General features: G+C 40.2%; 1 protein-coding gene across 1 annotated transcript in view; it reads left to right on the top strand.

The window, feature by feature from the left end:
* LOC307034964 (NACHT, LRR and PYD domains-containing protein 12-like) overlaps nucleotides 1–7,051 on the top strand; it is a gene marked incomplete at both ends in the record, with an annotated part of 129,324 nt that overhangs the window by 91,521 nt on the left and 30,752 nt on the right. The window lies entirely within an intron of this gene.

Genomic DNA, 7,051 nt, shown 5'->3' with positions numbered 1-7,051 from the left:
CCACAGCACTGAGACTTCACTTGTTAAGGTCTTATATGACATCCATTTGAACACAGAAAGTGGCAGAATATCCAACCCAGTGTAATAACTACGTTGGTCCACAACTTGGGACGTAGTATTTCTACAAAAACGCCTCTGAAATTGTAAGATTGTAAGATCCCTACGTTTTTTTTCACCATTCATTCCAATAGCTGGCGTCTATGTCACGTGATCTTCAAATGTCTCTCTGCGGAAGAAAAAAAACATGGCCGAACTTCATTTTATTCTCGGTGGAAAATGCCTATTTTAAGGTTAGTTTGGCCATTAAAATGCATTTTGATGTCATTTGAAGCGAGAAATATGAGTTGTTACTTCAGATTATGTGTGCAGTGGATGTACATGATCTTTAGTTTGCTAGTTATTACGAAGATTACTTCAGGAAATTGTGTCTATACAACGTTTTCATTGTTACCAAGGTGGTTGCTAGGGACGCTGCTATGGATATTATTTCTGTTATGTTGTGTAACTGTTTAATGGTGTTATCTTTATTGCTACCCCCTTCCCCGTCAATTTATAGTGTTGCTCCACAGCGCAAACGTATTAGTTTAACAAAATCTGCATCTAAAATTGTGGCATAGATACGTTATTTTCCCCTGTGCAATTCTCCATTTACTCAACAATAACACATAATTATCCTTGTGTTTATTTATGTAGTGAAGCTACAGCAACTAAGTAGCTGTAACTTCAATTGGTTATTTGGTGATAACAACCAAAGTAAAGTAACTTCAGACGCAGACGTCACGTAGCTTCTCAGACGAGAGGGGTGGCGACGAGAGTGTCACGTTACTTCTCTCGCGGCATTGTTCACGGCTTGGTAGGCAACGATCGACACGATTGGCTGCTCAGTTAGTTCGGTCTTTGGCACAAATCACACCTCATACCTGTGCGTTAGTTTTAAAAAAAAAACATAGGGCTCAGTTTATAACTCGAACCCTGGTTATACTGTATGTCAGAAAATAATCTGTAGATTTAAATATATTTATTTCCTGCAGTCGAAAGTGACATCTTCAAATGTTGTGAACTTTTGTATCCATTTCCTGGTTTCTGATTCATCAGAGTCACATAACATGTAACAGCCCAGCGCAGTCAACATGGAGAGCAGCCTGCCTGAAGTCTGACTGAGTTGTTGTATTGAAACCCAAGTTTGTCATTATGATGGTGTGTGTGTGTGTGTGTGTGTGTGTGTGTGTGTGTGTGTGTGTGTGTGTGTGTGTGTGTGTGTGTGTGTGTGTGTGTGTGTGTGTGTGTGTGTGTGTGTGTGTGTGTGTGTGTGTGTGTGTGTGTGTGTGTGTGTGTGTGTGTGTGTGTGTGTGTGTGTGTGTGTGTGTGTGTGTGTGTGTGTGTGTGTGTGTGTGTGTGTGTGTGTGAATGCAGTGTTACTGGTTTCAGCCTCAGACAGGAAGTAAGAGTCGGTTTCTGCTGTGAACTGACCTGAAGAGGATTCAGTTATTAAATAATCTGATAATATAACTTGTTGATTAGTAATTACATTAACACAGTACAGAAACACTGCAGTAGAGTATAATAAAGAAACACAGTAGATTACAGTAAATAAATTGAATTTAACTATAACCACACTTATGTACTTAAGTCAAGTAAATCAACTTCAAACGTAAAACTTTTCACTGAACTGTAACGACACAAACCAAGAAGCACGACTAACAAACAGAAAGTTTAGCACAAGTCCAAAAACGCCGGTTTCCCTTTATAAATCACAATCGACTCGAAACGCGGAGCAGCTTTAGCGGGCTTCACGTAACGCCCATATATGCAGTCAAAGAAACGCCCATTCATTCATTCATTTTGACTGACTGCATGGAGAAGATCGCAGGAAATGACGACAGAACAGCTAAAAAAGACATCTCACACCGTGTCAGATTTTGGTTATTTTGGGGAGGTGGAGATAAATCATATTGTGTGGTGGATGCAGTTTGAACCAGAGTAGCAGCATGGAGGTCGGATCGTCAACAAAAAAGAAAAAATAAGTGGTCAGAAAAAGGTTAATGACAAAATAAATACACATAGCCTTCCTCAGGCAGTGTGTTTGTACCGGGGACAGGAGACCCCCCCTTGATGAGAAACTGTAAGAAATGATGGGGGAATCCCTCCGGAGTGGAGTCATGACGACTGGATCTGAATTATGTGTTTGTATTTGGTAGTTTGTGTTCCAGCTGTCGATCAGCAACTATATCCATAATCCACCAGTTAAAGGAAATACAACTAATGCGTTGTGTTATATTAGCTGTACAATTTACCACATGTGGTGTTCTTAGTTTCCATACCTCCTGTGTTTTACGAGCAACTTATCAAGTCTTAGCAACCGGCATAAAACACGATTAAACGTGCTAGTATATAAAACCATGCTCGTGTCTACACTAAGGTGACCAGATTTTCAAAATTAAAACCGGGGACATTTTGAGTTTCGCGGTCAATATATCATTAACATATCCAATTTTCTTCGCTGTTAAAGAAAAAAGGGGACAATTCTGGTTCAATGTAATTCGAACATTTGAACTGTTGGATACAAACAGAAGTACGATAGCTCATACATGAGACTTCAAAGGTCTTTTCTTTTGAAACTGTACATCAGATTATCCCGATTCTCTCTGAGTGACTAGATGGGGTGTCCTGCTATCACCCTGTAGTGAAATAAGTCTTTGATACTGGATAGTTTTTGTTTTATTCTTATCTAAAAACAGAGGCATTATAGCTCATATATGAGACTTCAGAGGTCTTTTATTTTGAAACTCTGCATCAGATTGTCCAGATTCTCTCTGAGTGATTAGATGGGGTGTCCTGCTATCACCCTGGAGTGAAATAAGTCTTTGATGATTTGACAGTTTTTTTATTTATTCTTGTATAAAAACAGAAGGACGATAGCCCATATATGAGATTTCAAAAGTATTTTATTTTGAAGTTCTACATCAGATTGTCCTGATTTGCTCTGATTGACTAGATGGGGTCTCCTGCTATCACCCTGAAGTGAAATAAGTATTTGATTGACTTCGAATGACTCTTTGATTATGGAAAGTTTTCATTAAATAATAATCAAAATATTATCAATCGATCTAATTTGAGATTTTAAACAGCATACATTTAAAATAGTTACCCAGTGGAAATGTCAGATATGTCTTAATAACTGTATCCTTACATTTTACATTCACTCAGTTATAATGTGGTAGTTATACGTAGTTTGTTTTAAATTATTATTCATCACATTATATAGTAGCCTACATATTTCTTAATTTAAGCTCCAGTATATATGAATATGTTTGGTGTGTTTTTTAGGTATATTTGTTATTGACCGAGTAAACGCTTTTATTTTGAAGGCAGTTTTTACAGGCCTCTACCGTAATGCATAGGATATTCGCGCACCGCAATACAACGTGCGGGCTTGACTGTGTTTTCCGAAGTAGGGGCTGGTTTGACCACGCACGGTCTGTTTACCCAGTGTTTCCTGACATGAAACGTTTTATTTGACCTCGCTATGTGTTTTTAACGTATATTAAAAAACGGGGACATTTCCGGGGACAGTTTCAACCGGGGACAGGCCAATACAAACGGGGATTGTCCCCGGAAAACGGGGACGTCTGGTCACCCTAGTCTACAACCTATAGAAATGCAAAACGGCGTCAGTTTAGACGTAATTCTGTCCTCCTGCTTACCGCATCATTTATGAGAAAACATTTCATAACATTAACACAACATATTCCAGGTGGTTTTAAATAACATATCCATATTTATTTATTTCTCCCAGTTATGTTTTTGTGTGCACTGAGGAGTCTCAAACAGGCGTTTGTTAAATCATTTGAAGATTGGCTTTAATCAATGTTTGAAAATGAATTATTCATATACAGGGTCCGCGGGGTCTTAAAAAGTATTAAAAGTTGATAAATCAATTTAGCGAAAATTAAGGCTATTAAAAAGTAGCCTATTAAACGGCATTTTCCAAGGTATTAAGAAGGTTCACAGCAACGACAACATGAAACACCCTTTAATTTACTGAAACGACATGTCGGGAAACCCCACAAGGCGGCCCCATGCATAGCGCGCCGTAAAATGCTGCTTATTATTTTAAGTTTCGTTGCCTTGCTCCGCTCTGTGTGTATGGGGGGGGGGGACTAAACGACTACGGTAACGGGTTCCAAGGTGGGTAGACTGGCATACGCAACGATCTGGGGGTCCAACGGCTCCGTGTGTGCCCTATATGATCATTTTCTGATAACGATGAAATAGCCCGCCTCCCTCTCCCCACCTCTCCTGCTGCTGCTGGGCTGTCAGAAGAGGGGGAGGAAAAGAGAGGCAGTCACCGTTTATTAAATATTATTATATTATTATACAGAGAACAGAGTCGTTATCAATTTGTTTTAAAACTCAATAAATAACAAGGAAGACCTCTGACCGGCACTTTTCTAATTTTATATGGAAGATTTAAACTTTAACGGACATGTTGACCGGCGGAACATTTTTTTTACGGAAACTCTCGGTCCCTTCGTTCCTTGGAAGAGGCGGAGGTGGGTGTTTTCCATCTGCTGTGGACTATCTGAGAGTTACAGCAGGAGAACACGCCGTCCACCGCAGAGAATAAACAGAAGGGCAACCATGGCAACCATGGTCCGGGGTCTTCTTCGCTGCTTTTGGTGTATTTCGGGCGGCAGCAGCGCCACTTACAGGCCTGACATATGTACTACATCGTTTCCAGCATTTCCAGCGGTCTAGTGTGAATGGACACGTTAATTAGACCCTCCAGAAAAACGCGGGCAAAAATCCTTGATTATGCGATTAAACATGCAGGGTTTTATGTGATTTTATGCGATGAAATTGCGGGAAGTTAGGAAATATGTGGAAAGTTGCGAAATAGGCTAAAAATGCAGGGGGAAAGAATAACAATTTTTGAAAATATTGGGCTGTCTTATTTATTCTCTCTCACACACAACCTGCCACTAACGTTAAACCCCTTTACTATTCAATTAAACACATTCAATGTTTATTTATTGTAAAAGCAATTGGGCTATTTTAATCTCACTAACACACCACCCCCCCCCCCACACACACACACTTCTCCGCCTCATTCCGTTTTCATTTACTCGTTCGTTATCTGACCAGCTTCAATCTTGTAGGCTACTCACTTCGTTTCTTGTAGCCCTCGAAAGGGTTTTGGAGGTTGATCCCTCGCTGAACGGGAGTTGAATGGCTTTCTTGTCCGCAGCAGCAGAAAGCATTTTCGAATGTTTGAATGAATCAAAGTGGGTCGCCACCTTCGATTTTCTCTTATGCTGCAACACAAAGTTGCACGGGGTGCAGAATAGTTTCCCCCCACTTTTTGCCCGGTCTTTAGTAGAAATGTTCGTCGGTAAATGAGCTCTATACAGTGTTGTTTACATTCTGTGATGCGCGAGCTGATGACGTCACGTCAAAACGAGTTAACTTTTCTTTCTTCTCAACTTTGTGTGGAAAAATGCGGGGATTATGCGGCCTTCTGATAAATATGCGGCTTTTTAAAAATCTGCGCCATTTTGCTGATTATGCGGTAAATTCTGCGATCGCAGAATCGCGTTTTTCTGGAGGGTCTAGTTAATGAATCGAATGCGTGTGAACGGAATACTTTTTTGCGCTTGCGTATGTGTTTTACCGTATGCCTCCTTGTGGGGCCGGGGTCTAAGCCAAACTATATCCGGTCACAGAGATCTGCTATTTTAAAGTAAAGTCAACACATATAGACCCTAAATATAGTCTATATTAAGAACGAAAAAAGTCATAACATATATATCCTTTTTTGTAAACATATGACAAATGTGTGAGGGTGATGACGTCAGAGCTTCGTCCTGTGTGCCAGGGCTTAGCCCCGGACAGCCCCAGCCCAATTTAACCCCTGGGTATTTGTGAGGGAGCTCCTATATGGCATTACCCCGCTGAAGCTCACCAAAGTTTAACATATTTCATAGTTCAAAGTTTTGTCAATTGTTTTGTTTATTGGTCAAATACTGGTTTCTAATGGTTTCTGAGGAGTTTTACTGGAATGAAAGAGCACAGAGTACAGAAGCAACAAAGCAGCATACTGCATTAAACCTGACCTTCACAGAGAGGTTGAAGTTCATGTGGAGAGGAGGCTTCAGTAGTCTGTCTGCACTCTGTTTAGTTTTGCTGTCTTACAATCAATATAGTTAATGTGAGGGAAAGTGTGTTGCCAATGTAACCGGTTAGAACTCAAAGTTGCGATGAGGTCTTAAAATGTATGGAAAGGGTCTTAAAAAAGGTCTTAAAAGGTATTAAATTTGACCTCAGGATTCCTGCATATACCCTGATATATGATAAATGAGAGGTAACATTTTATTTATGGTATTATTTCCACATATTTCTCTCCATTCTTCCTTCTGCCAACGGTGTCGCAGTTTCTCGTCTCTAACCGTTTTTGTGCTTAGTGCGTACGCATGGGTTAGAGTTTGCGTGGAGGACCGCACGTTTTCCCGTCAAGTTAGTATTTTATAAATCGCAAACATTGCGTAGAAACTGGCGTACGCCATCTTTTGTGTGTACGCACCGTTTATAAATGAGGCCCCTGACCTGGAGAGGATTCAGTTTTATGTAACGCAATGTAATTCATTAGATTCAGTTCAGTTCAAAGACCAACAATCTTTAATCAGGTGAACAGACAGAAGTCAAAAGCTGCTCTTTGAATGAACTGATGATGTGCAAAACATGTGTTGTTTCCACAGAAGGAGAGCAGAGTCTCCAGTCCCCAGCTGTCTGTCTATGAAGACTGACCGGTCTCAAGATGAACCTCCAGACTTCAGAGATGAACCTGGACCCTCAGACAGGAAGTAAGAGTCTGTTTCTACTGTAACCTGACCTGGAGAGGATTCAGATTTTATATATAATCGTATAATCTAAACTGTTCGTTCATAATTAGATGAGCGCAGTAGAGTACAGACACTCTGTAGAATGAAGTACAGAGATGCAGTAGATTAGACTAAAGATTTGCAGTAAAGTACAAAAAGAAAGGCAGTAGAGA

This window comes from Notothenia rossii, assembly GCF_949606895.1.
Source record: "Notothenia rossii genome assembly, chromosome: 4".
Classification (NCBI taxonomy): Eukaryota; Metazoa; Chordata; class Actinopteri; order Perciformes; family Nototheniidae; genus Notothenia; species Notothenia rossii.
This window is presented reverse-complemented; position numbering and strand designations above follow the sequence as displayed.